Source organism: Schistocerca americana, chromosome 2, assembly GCF_021461395.2.
Source record: "Schistocerca americana isolate TAMUIC-IGC-003095 chromosome 2, iqSchAmer2.1, whole genome shotgun sequence".
In the NCBI taxonomy this organism is placed as follows: Eukaryota; Metazoa; Arthropoda; class Insecta; order Orthoptera; family Acrididae; genus Schistocerca; species Schistocerca americana.
In genome coordinates this window covers 377022482-377034961 of record NC_060120.1, presented here as the reverse complement: position 1 = coordinate 377034961, position 12480 = coordinate 377022482, and the positions used below count along the sequence as shown (strand labels likewise).

The window sequence follows — 12480 nt, the reverse complement described above, 5'->3', positions numbered from 1 at the left end:
GTAGAACTATTTTCTTCACTGTTAAATCACCTGTAGCAATAATATATGTACTATAGGATGTTTGTTTTAACTTGAGACAACGAAACATTTAGAAAGCAAAAAAAAGTTATAGGTGAAAAATTAATGTTAGAAAAGGGGACGTCTATCTGTGTTACAAATGGCTACCTCCTAATCACATCTTCTGCGTGGGCGGGATCAAATTTGTATTTTGGGATGGGAAGTACGGTTTACTCAAAGCATTGTTTTCCATTCGCAGTAGATGGCGCAGTAAACGACAAGAGTCAAGTGAGCCTCTTTTTGCAGTTACGAACCGACGGATCTGATTCTACATTTCATTTGCGATGTAAATGCAAACCTTTGTGTTCTTATTTTCGAAATTTACTTTAGTGTTGCAAATTTGACTGCACAGTACAATATGGTTAGCCGTCTTAATGTATGGTTAGAAACCAAGTTTAATATGATCCAGGAACAATGACACGGATGTAATAATTTCCTTTTCCCATCGGCGTGCTTCATATCGGCGAGACCCCTTGCCTCTCACCAATTAGGTGCTTGATTTCGGTGAGTCTCCTTGCCTTTCACCGTAGTTGTAATTCACAATAAATGCTCAAACGGACGATCTTCCATTTCGACGCATTTATTAATTGGTGCGTGGAATGCTTGTACACAATTTAAAAGTATGTCTTGTGCAATGTTTGCGCAAGCATTTCTAACGTGTTCTGTCATCTTCTGCCCTTTATTTAGTACTTCTGTATACACTTTGTCCTTCAGATAACCCCACAAAAAAATCGGCTACGTAATGTCCGGTGATCTGACAGGCCACGTTACGGGATCAGCTCTACCGATCCAGCGACCATGGAAATCGCGATTCAACTCTTCTTTGGCTCTTTCGGAATAATGCCGCGACATTTACATCGTAAATGAAATGTAGAATCAAATGCGTCGGTTCTTAATTGTAGAAAAAATAAAAAGTAAACAACATGACATTTGAAACTTCCTGGCAGATTAAAACTGTTTGCCGGACCGAGATTCGAACTCGGGACATTTCCCTTTCGTGGGCAAGTGCTAGTTCTGCATGGTTCGCAGGAGAGCTTCTGTAAAGTTTGGAAGGTAGGAGACAAGGTACTGGCAGAAGTAAAGCTGTGAGGACGGGGCGTGAGTCGTGCTTGGGTAGCTCGGTAAGATTTTTCGTCTGATCTCCGGCGTTCAGCCACCATCAACTGCCGACGCCTCCTTTTAATGAGGAGAGCAGGTCTTATGGACCATCGCCTTCGATCCCTAGATATTCTCCAACGAGCTCGATATGTCAATATATATATATATATATATATATATATATATATATATATATATATATATATATCGCATCCCGAGTTCCCCATGTAGCACAAGTCCTACCTTTCCCGCTTACTGTGGCACGTCGCATGTTGGCAGCGATGGCATCTTTCGTCAGCTCTGGGCTGTTGTTCAAAGTTAACTATGCAACCCTTACTCTTCCCCGTGAACGAGGTGGGATAGGTCTGTTTCACGTGCCGGATAGAGCTCGCGCCCTATTTGTCAGCTCCCACATGACGGTATGGACATGTTGCCCAACGAGCCTCACTGGTCTCCTCCTGTCGACATATTCGCCGGTCTCACTGTCAGCCCCAGTTATGATCTCGGATGTTCCGGCGCAGTTCCATTATAAACGATACTTCTTTCTTGAACTCAGTTATCTACGCCTCACCTTACCAAGACAGCTTTTACTCAAGACAAAGGCAACAATGTCCTCCAATTAGGCCGTCCACCCGGTTGAACAAAAGTTCCCCCAGGTTGACTGGCGTCATGTATGGCGCGCGGTGTTCGCCTGTTACCTTGACACGAATGTTCAATCTGTCTGGTACCTGACTGTCAATGATAATCAAATCAATCAATCTCGCCTTCATCGTATCCACCTCGCCCAATAACCTCTATGTTCCACGTGTGGAGTGCCAAACAATGAAGAACGTGGGTTTGTTTGAGGACCGGCGGCGGAGGTTTGGCAATTGATTCGTCGTATTGTGGTTTTTCTAACGTGGGACATTCTGGATCAGATTACTCCCCTTTCATTATTATTTCCGGAACGTGACTATTTTCCTCTGACAAAGACCAATGCTGTGAATTGGATTCGCGGACATGCCATTCACTTCCTATTTGGACAAACTGTAGACTCTGTACTCGATTTTTGGACATACTTCAATGACCGTTATTATGTCGTTGTCCGTCACCCAAAATACAGACAATTTTTCTCGTACTTCCTTGGGAGTGCTTTCCACGACCCGCCTCGCAGCTGGAATGTGTTAAGCCAAGAGAGAAGAAGGTTTCCTGTTTGAACCAATGAACATTTCTGAACAATTGAACGGGACACATCAATTTCGAGAAGACGTGACTCAACATATTACCAGCAGGATGTAGAAGGCCTCTGATCAATTACACAACAAAAATAAACAAAACAAAAAAAATAAATAAATTTCAGAAAAAGGAAGATTTTATTTTGTTTCAAAGGATAGCACTAACCTTGAATTCCCATATTTCCCCTGATATATAGGCAGCTCTCTGGGGTAGGTTTAGTCAGGAGCCAACGCCTGAAGTGGATCAGATTTTTTTGTCATAGGATGAAAAGTGGCGATGGCACTTAGTTTCTTTTTTTAGTTCCATTTTCCTAAGAGGCTATAAAAAATATAAAAAATAAAGAAAATAAAAACAAAAAACAAAAACAGCGGTCTAAAAAATGAAAAAAAAATTAAAAAGTTGGTAGAGCACTTGCCCACGAGAGGCAAAGGTCCAGAGTTCGAGTTTCGGTCCGGCACACAGTTTTAATCTGCCAGGAAGTTTCATATCAGCGCACACTCTGCTGCAGAGTGAAAATCTCATTCTGGAAACACAACATTTGTCAGTTACAGACCCATCTATCACGAATGGGAAAGAATAGGTTGAACAAACCGTACATATTTTTTTTTATGTAGAATCGGAATAGGCATCTCCGGACAATCCAAGCCAAGGCACATTCCCGACTCTGTCTCCTCAAGCTCCTTTCCAGCCGTACGTGGGGTCTGGACCACTCCACCATCCTCCACACCTGTAAATCCCTCATCCGCCCTATCCTCTGTTACGCCCATTCTGCCTGGATCTCCGCCCCCCCCCCTACCTTTTACAAATCCCTTCAGATCCTTGAACGCCATGCTCTCCACCTCGCCTATCGCATCCGTCTCCCCTCCCCCACACAGATCCTGTACAACCTCATTCTGTTCCCCCACCTCCTCCTTTTCCTTGAAAGGATACGGATCGTTTACACCTCCTGTAAACTCGAACCTCCTCACCCGCTTGTCTCCCCCATCTTCTCCCTCCTCCGCCCGCTGCCACGCCTGTATTCCCACGTCCCCCCTGCTCTCCATCTCTCCACCCTCCTTACCCTCTCCCAAGGTGACTTCCACCAGCTCCCCCTCCCTAATGATGCCCTCCTCCCCTCCATCTACCCCTCCTACCAACTTTGATCCTCCCTCCCTCTTCCTGTGTTTGTTCCTTTGGGCACCCTCCCTCCCTCCTCTCCCCCTTCCCTCCCTTTCTCCCCACTCCTCCCCCGGGCTTTCCCTCCAGCCCTTCCTCCATCTCCTACTTCCGTCTTCTCACCCCATTGGCATCCTTGCTCACCCCTCTCCCTCCCACCCCCCATCTTACCCTCTTGGCAGGTCCCCAGACTCGTACACACTCTGTGGACATTCGCGCGCCGGAGATCATCATCATCAGTTTCGCATGTGTGTGCCATCGTTTTGTGTTTTTAGTGTCCGCCGTCACGCTCATACGTTCACTTGTGCCGTCGGATTCATCAGTGTTAAGTGCGCCGTGTCAACATGTTTTCAGTGTCGTTATCGTCGAGTGTGAACGACTCCGTGTTTTTTTTTTTTTATATTTCTGTGTCCACTATTTTTTGTCTGTCACTATGTTTATTCTGGATCTCCATTCTGTGTTATATCATTGTCAAGTCTATGGTTGAAGAGCGGCGTAGCATGCAAAATAACAATAAAGGAAAAAAAAAAAAAAAACTCGTCAGGGGGTCAGTCGGAGTGAGGCTGGGTCAGTCTCGCGTCACCAGTTGCTGTTCTGTCTCTCGTTTGCATTTGTGCGGCAGTTAGTGTCTGTCTGTCGTTGGAGTGCTAGTATGTCTGTCGTTTGGATCAGACCTTAAAGCCAGAAAATGAGAGTCTTGCCACACCGCCAGTAACAGAACTCAGCTTGTGGTCGCCTGGTCGGGTCTGAGTTCCTGCATCTGAGTCTGCGCGTTAGGCTGCCAGTCTGCTCGATTTGCTCGGGCAACGGTCATTGGCGGTTGGATCGGTCGGTTGGTTGGTCGCGCACTGAGACACGAGATGACCTGTCCGCCTTTAGCATCGGTGCATGTGAGGTCCCCACGTGAGTCCAGTGGGCAGCGCCGTATAGAAACGGGTAGTGGCTTCGCGGTTCACAAGAGAGCAGCAGGAGCGAAACCACGACATGGGGCTGGCCGGGGCGAGCTGCGACGCCGTGAGACGAGAGATCGGCGCGCCTTCCTGCGTCCGTTGAAGCGGCTGGCAGCGGACGGTTCGGGAGAGCGATGGGGGTGCTGCGCCAGGTCTTCGACAGAAATCGGAGTTGATTAGAAGTTAAGTGATTGGAGGTATGTTGTTTCATTTACTTGATAAAATTATACTTGTTTTCTTGGTGAGGTCACCAGCCGCTTTGTTTTGGGGTCGTTCCACCATTCTTCTCCGTTCGCCCACCCGCGGGAAGGTAGTTATTGTGAATTGGGTGGTCCATTTTTCCCTTGTGGAACTGGGGAGGTTTAAAGCAATCTGCGGTTCGGGTTGTTTAGTAACCCCCCCCTCTACCCCCTGTCAATCTGCCATACGTTAATAGCTGCCTCTGTCATGGTTGTCAGAATCGGTGTTGACGAATTTATTGCTTAGGCCGAATTCTTGAAATATGTTTCTATCTTGCTTATCATCTTGAGAGGTGGTATATGTGTAATGTAGAGCATGTTGTACATTTTATTTAAGTCTGCATTTTATGGGTTTTATTTAAATAGTTATTTTACGTTATAAGCTTGCCTACCTTCCAGCGTAAGAATCCTTTAAAAAAAACAAAAAAAATTGCACTTTCGGTGGCAAATAGTTTTAGGGTTGTACCATTTCCATTCCTTTCACGGGGTGCATAGTTTACATGTTTGTGTGAGTTGTTAAAATTTTTTGTTTAAAGCAATATGGTGTGTTGCAGATTTGCACCAGTGTACTCTTTCAGAGGTTGTTGTGAGCGGTCATGACTACGGCCGTGTTGAAAGGGAGCAGGCAACCTTCCCAGCCCGAAGGCTCCTACTGTTAATCTTGTTCTTTGCCTCTAAATAAAACTGTAACTTGATATTTCGAGGGTGCTTTTCAGCTTATAATTTTAAATGTGTTTTGAAAAGGCATTTACAATTAAAATTTACATTTCTTAAATTTTGACTTGATATTTCAAGTGTGCTTTTCTGCTTATAATTTTAAATGTTTTGAAAAAGCTTTTAGGAATAAATTCATATTTGTTAAAAGTAATTTTCCATCAGTTACTTCTTGGCAACTACTTCCATGCTCACCTAGTGTGATTAAATGTGTCAATGTTCTTGATGAATCGCCAGTAAATAAAGTAAATTTAAAAAAAAAAAAAAAAAAAAAAGTAAATTCACGGTTCAACTTTGTTAAAGTGAGAGTTTTTCCCCATTTGCGGTCCGTATCGTCGCTAGAGTGATTCCGCACCAGTCTCTGTTTCTCTTATTATACTCTCATTATTGCGCCACGTGCCAAAGCCACCAGGCAGCACTCAACCTCGCAGAGGGTGATCCATTTGTTCCTTATCGGTGTACATGTAGTCCCAATCGCTGAAAACACTATCTAGTACTGGATTTGTGAATGTATTATAATTATAGATTCCCTTTCATATGAGACGTATTGATCTGAATGCCTAGAGCATTGTAAATTCTTGATGATAATCAATTTGCCTTTAATCATATACCTTTATTACAAATAGTTCACTATGTTCTTCTTCGGTGCGATGACTGCTACAAATCGAATAATGTGTGACCCTCAAAAATCTAACAAGTAATTGTGTTGAAATAAAATGTTTGAAATCTACAGCTTATTTAATTTACTTCTCGTACATTTTTCGTGTTGAATGCGTCATTGCGCAGGACCTGCGTGCAAATATGATCTGATGTGCAAAAGTGTGTTTTGAATTAGGAAATAAAAAAGGCGTTTAAAGTGACTGCTGTTTACGCCACGGTGCAGCTCATTAGATCGATATACTGAGTGGCAGGTAAATGGAAGCGGCTGATGTTTATTGACCAATTATCAAAAATAGCACCTGTCAGAAATTCAAAGGGACTGCTGTTGTCATAGACTGAATCGCCGTATCCGAACAGTGTAGGGGATAAAACTTTTCAGGCAGTGCATAATCTAGCTTCTGCAGGAAATTTAACGTCAGCCTTATTTTGTGGTATCTGAAAATGTACTTCTTACGTAATAAAGAAAAGAAAACAAAAACACAGTAACATAGATACCGTACAAAATAATGTGCTTCGGTAACTTCTCAGTTTCATTCACGGTGGAACAACATTGAACAGACCACAGTGCAACGTTGGGACTCGTGATTCTAATGGGTTTTATTTTCTATATGCACTGGCGTAGGATAAGTTCAATAGAGTCACCACATGAACCTGTGACCGTTCGACAGTGGATGATGTATCTGCCAATGAGGGAACTACTAATGAGCAAGCGTGTAACTTCACGCTAATGCTAAATGAGGACCTATCGTCTCACACTTTCATACGTCCTCAGTCAAACCCTAGGATACTTCATAAAGAATATGTATGAGTTATTGTCGTTTCGTTAAAAACATATGGAGCAATCAGAAAATCTGCAATGCTGCAAACCAAAAATTCATATTCCTTTATCTGTGAGTTCCATCGTTCACAGCCAACAAAGAATTTTATTTACTTTTTTGCGATCATTGCTTCTGCCAAAATAATTCCTGTATCTGTGCCCAGTAATCATATGGCTACTGGCCGATAAAATCCCATGTGTGCATAAATGTCCCGCTGGTCATGATTATTATGATTCAGCTGGTGACGATCTGACACTTTAAAGTCAACGGATAAAAACGTAAATAACACTAGACTGGTTTCTGATTCTCCTGATTGTAAACGTGAGATTCGTATACCCGTCTGCAAACATTATTTATTTTCTATTTCACAAACTGTTCACATTTCAGCCACTCTATATTGGTGTTCTACTTATTGTTCCAATGAAACTTTAACCTCAAATTTCTGCTTAGTCAGATACTTTCCTTTGCGCTCACACCTCTGCTACTCTCGTAGCGCGGTTATCGCAGTTACCGCGAGAAAACAACTTACTAAATTTTGTACTTTGACGTGCAGAGCCCTAGTCTGTGAGACAAGGATGTGAGCCAGTCAGGAACATCAAATACGATTGCATTTACATTAAGAGAAATCGGCCACGTAATTAAAATATACACACATCAAGAAAAGTTTTGCATCACCTCGGTTCCGAGATTTCCGGAACCTGTACAGAAAATTGGAATAGATCTCAACATGAACATCTTTTTCTGACCTTTCTACATCTCATGAAAACTACACATTGCGTGTTATGCCACCATACAGCGAGACCTACAGAGGTGGTGGTCCAGATTGCTGTACACACGCCGATATGGTTGCACTATCGGTCGGAGGATGGCCTTCAGCTATCGTGCAGCCGTTGCGGCACCTTCCATAACTAGCAACGACATACGTCGGCCCCACATAATGCCACCCCAAAACAGCAGGGAAACTCCACCATTCGCTGGACAGTGCGTCTAAGGCGTTCAGCCTGATCGGATTGCCTCCAAACACGTCTCCAATGATCGTCTGGTTGAAGGCATATGCGACACTCATCGGTGAAGAGAAGGGATGCCAATTCTGAGCGGTCCATTCGGCATGTTGTTGCTCCATCTGTACCTCGTTGCTTAGTGTCATGGTTGCAAAGATGGACTTCACCATGGACGTTGGAGGTGCAGTTGCGCATCATGCAGCCTATTGCGCACAGTATGAGTCGTAACACGACGTCCTGTGGCTGAATGAAAAGCTCTTATCAACATGGTGGCCTTGCTGTCAGGGTTCCTCCGAACCATAATCCGTAGGTAATGGTTCAAATGGTTCAAATGGCTCTGAGCACTATGGGACTCAACTGCTGAGGTCATTAGTCCCCTAGAACTTAGAACTAGTTAAACCTAACTAACCTAAGGACATCACAAACATCCATGCCCGAGGCAGGATTCGAACCTGCGACCGTAGCGGTCTTGCGGTTCCAGACTGCAGCGCCTTTAACCGCACGGCCACTTCGGCCGGCCGTAGGTAATGGTCGTCCACTGCAGTAGTACCCCTTGGGCGTCCTGAGCGAGACATGTCATCGCCAGTTCCTGTCTCTATGTATCTCCTCCATGTCCGAACAATATCGATTTGGTGCAGTCCGAGATGCCTGGACACTCACCTTGTTGCCACAAAGTAACAATGCGGACGCGATCGAACCGCGGTATTGACCGTCTAGGCATGGTTGAACTACAGACAACACGAGCCGTGCACCTCCTTCCTGGTGGAATGATTGGAAGTGATCGGCTGTCGGACCCCATTCGTCTAATAGGCGCTGCCCATGCATGGTTGTTTACATCTTTGGGTAGGTTTAGTGACATCTCTGAACAGTCAAAAGGACTGTGTCTGTGATACAATATCCACAGTCAACGTCTATCTTCAGGAGTTCTGGGAACCGGAGTGATGAAAAACGTCTTTTGGTGTGTGTAGAACAGTTGTAAAATCAGTATCTACCACAGTTAGACAAAATCAAAAGAAAAATGTTTCTGTTGTTCACTGCGTGAGCTAAGGAATGAAGTGTCTTCCCTGTTACACATCAATTGATTTGGGGAAATAAACCGTTCAGTTCCTAGAGTTCAGAACAGCTATGCGAGCAGCAGAATTAGGCAAATCTTTTGGATGAAGTAGAACTAAACGCTCATTAAGTAACGACCTATCATACTAATCTGTGAGTCACACAGTTACGTAATTTGTATAAGAATAATCACAGTAACATCCTTAGCAGGTAGATAGATGCCACTGATAAACATCACGTAGTAAACAATGGTTGTATGGCAACATGGGATTATTGACATCTGAAATAAACTGTCACAATCGAGGAAATGCCTCTTCAAGGAATGAGCCATACTGGAATGAAATACAGAGTGACGAAGAAGAAACTAATCATATAGACCATATGAATACAGGGGGTCCCACAAAAGAGTTTGCACTGTCTGACCTTAAGTAACTGAAGATGTATTAAAGAGAACCTGACCCAGTTGTGATTATATGGTGCTTCCGCGACTAGTGTGTACATCCATTCATTTGTTTGTGTTTAGTTTATCTTCAATTGCCAGTAACTCCACGTAAGTATTGAGATGGGTCGAAACGTGTCCTCCGAGGGAAGCAAGTGGATTTTAAAGTTATATTGGAAATGCGAAAACATGTAAAAGTGCAGAGTCTGGTTCTGCGCCAACGTCAGTAACTAAATTACGTTAGATCGGTACAAGCTTATACAAGATCTCTAACGAAGTCCAGAGGAGAGATGCCCGTGAATCAGATATAAGCAAATCAAGTGTTCACCAAAAGCAAAATGGAAACCCTACAGTCCCAAGTTGCTTCAGGCGATGGATGAGGACGATCCGGTTAGGCGCCTCGAATTCTGTGTGTAGATTTTTGGTAGTGGATGGTTGACTTGTCATTATTTGGTCGGAGCAGGCGAAATTTAAATTGAATGAAGCCATCAATCACTAAAAGTGTGTGTACTGGGCAAGAGATAATCCGCATGTTATGGAAGAAAGAGTTGTTAATGTTCCTAGGCTATCATTCTGTCGTGGTATGTCTGTCAGAGGACTTATAGGGCCATTCTTATTTGAAGGAACAGTGACAAGTGTGAAGTTCCTTATCATGTTGTGGGAACGGTTTTTACCAGCCGTTCATCAGCTGTATCGAGATAAGGATCATGTTTTCTTTCCTCCCGATCTAACGCTGTTAAGACTTCTTTCTTTGGAGAACTTTGAAGGACACCGTCTATGCCACAAATCCACGTACGCTTGACGATATGAGTAAGACGATTGTGACTGCCGGTGTATCCATTCCAATGGCAATATGTGTGTCGATCTGTTTCCCAGCTTTGCAGACGCAGTATTGCTGCCAATGGAGAACATATTGAACAACAGTAAAACATCATCACTAGAAAGAAAAATGACCTTTATTACCCGCTGAAAAAGCTATCAGCAGCTCAGAAAGGAGTTCAGTATACAGCAACAAAAAGTTTTGGCCCTTTGTCCGATATCACAAAATGTCTGCCAGGTAGCGAAGCAAGTTCTAAAGCTAATTTAAAATCATTTCTCCTGGACAACTCCTCCTACTTCGACGCGCGGGGCAGCTGCTCGGTTTGGGCGCCTTGTCACGGTCCGCGCGGCTCCCCCGTCAGAGGTTCGAGTCCTCCCTCGGGCATGGGTGCGTGTGTCGTCCTTAGCGTAAGTTATTTTAAGTTAGATTAAGTAGTGTGTAGGCTTATGGACCGATGACCTCAGCAGCTTGGTCCCCTAAGACCTTACCACAAATTTCCAGTTTCCTTCTACTTCATAGACGAGTTTCTACTTAAAAACTAGTCGGTAGTAAAAAACGTAGTTTCATGAGCAAGATTAAAAATAATTACGTGTTCATTAACGTTAACAGTAATCACGTAATCATGTCCTGTAAAGTGACTCGTTACACGTCATTTCGATAAAAGAATCGTTCAAATGATGTATGGAGTATGTGACTAACTAACTACCTAACTAACGAACCAGTACTGTTGTGGCCATCCATGTGACTTAAAAATGTGTAAACCCCTGTGTTTGATACTCTGTACATGGAAGCCTGAACGGTCCAGGGGAAAATCGGAGAAGAACGAACTCGAGGAATTTCTAATTCATCAGCTTCTACTGACGGTTATTAAAAATAATGTGATGGGATGAAGTTAGAATAAGAGATCCTTGAACGATTAACCAATGACAGGATCCAAGGAAAACCGCATATGATCAAGGAATTATTTTCTCGACCTCAAACAGAAAAAATTATAATAGCAGACAATGATTGGAATATGCAAAACGTTTTATAGAGGTGGTTGGCTGTAACACATTTTGTGTTTAAAAGAGTTCAGAGAACTCTAAGTACTGGTGACTTAATAGCAATATTGTTTATAACAAGAACCTACATGCTTTATAAACAAGAGCATGATGTTTCGGCTCTTGATCCGCGCACGCCACTACGCACTCAGCAGGCGACAGAGGCGCGAACTTAGCGTGCGACTGAACCGCTAATGTAAGCCTCGGGAGTCTCAACGGGCCCTGCGCAGCGTGGGTGTAATAAGCAGCGCTAGGAAATTACTTAATCCTGCCCGCCCTGTTTCACATCGTCGACTGAATAGGAACAGCTACCGCGAGTGGGAGTAACCCTACACACAAGTGTGGCAGACAGACAAAAGCTATGCCCACACTGCAAGACGCTTTCAAGAGACGGACATTCGTCCCTAAATTCTAACAAGATGCGAAGGCATAGAGCCACAACAACCGCAATACTTGATTGACTCCTCAGATGAATCAGCAACTCCTAGGGAAAGACGAAACCGTATGCAATTATTTAGCAGTTTTGTAACGTATTATTGCGTACAGTGTCAATCTCTTGCCCGATTAATTATTTAATTCCAATGCTGAGCCGTATAAAATGTAGTCAACTCAGAAATTATTACCAATTATTAACATCCTTAACACAAGAACACGATTTTAATATGTTATTTGTAGCTATAACATGTAACTAAGAAACAGTGAGACGTACTGAAAACATTCTGTTGACAAATCTTACAAAATTGTGATGCAGTAAGTAACAATGTTCTTGTCTGAATAGCTGTGTAGATAGATGCAAAATAAATGCTACAACTATCATCGAAAACGAATGATGTCAGTCTGTGCTAATCTGACTGAACGGAAAGAAATACTGCATAAGTAGAATGGCAATGTATTATCTGGCTCATATTCTTTACATTTGTGACGTAGTAAGTGACGTTCACTCATGTTCTAGCTCACTTTGTTTACATCTGTAAAAAGGTGTCGTCCTTTTGATAACATCATAAGTCACACCCCTTTTTTAATTACGTAATCAGGAAATGATGGCAGGAAATTTGAAAATTGAAAATTTAAAGAAAGCAGTGAGTGATAAAGTTAAAACTTAAAGATCACGGTGAAGGTAAAGTTAAGCACACACACACACACACACACACACACACACACACACACACACGCATGCAAGCTCACACCACAGAGGGAATTCTCCGGAATTTATTATCTCGT

The 12480-nt window shown here is 43.2% G+C and overlaps 1 protein-coding gene across 1 annotated transcript in view; it reads left to right on the top strand.

Annotated features, from left to right (window-relative positions):
* LOC124594035 (agrin-like) overlaps nucleotides 1–12480 on the top strand; it is a 536557-nt gene that overhangs the window by 116644 nt on the left and 407433 nt on the right. The gene's annotated exons all lie outside the window — the stretch shown is intronic.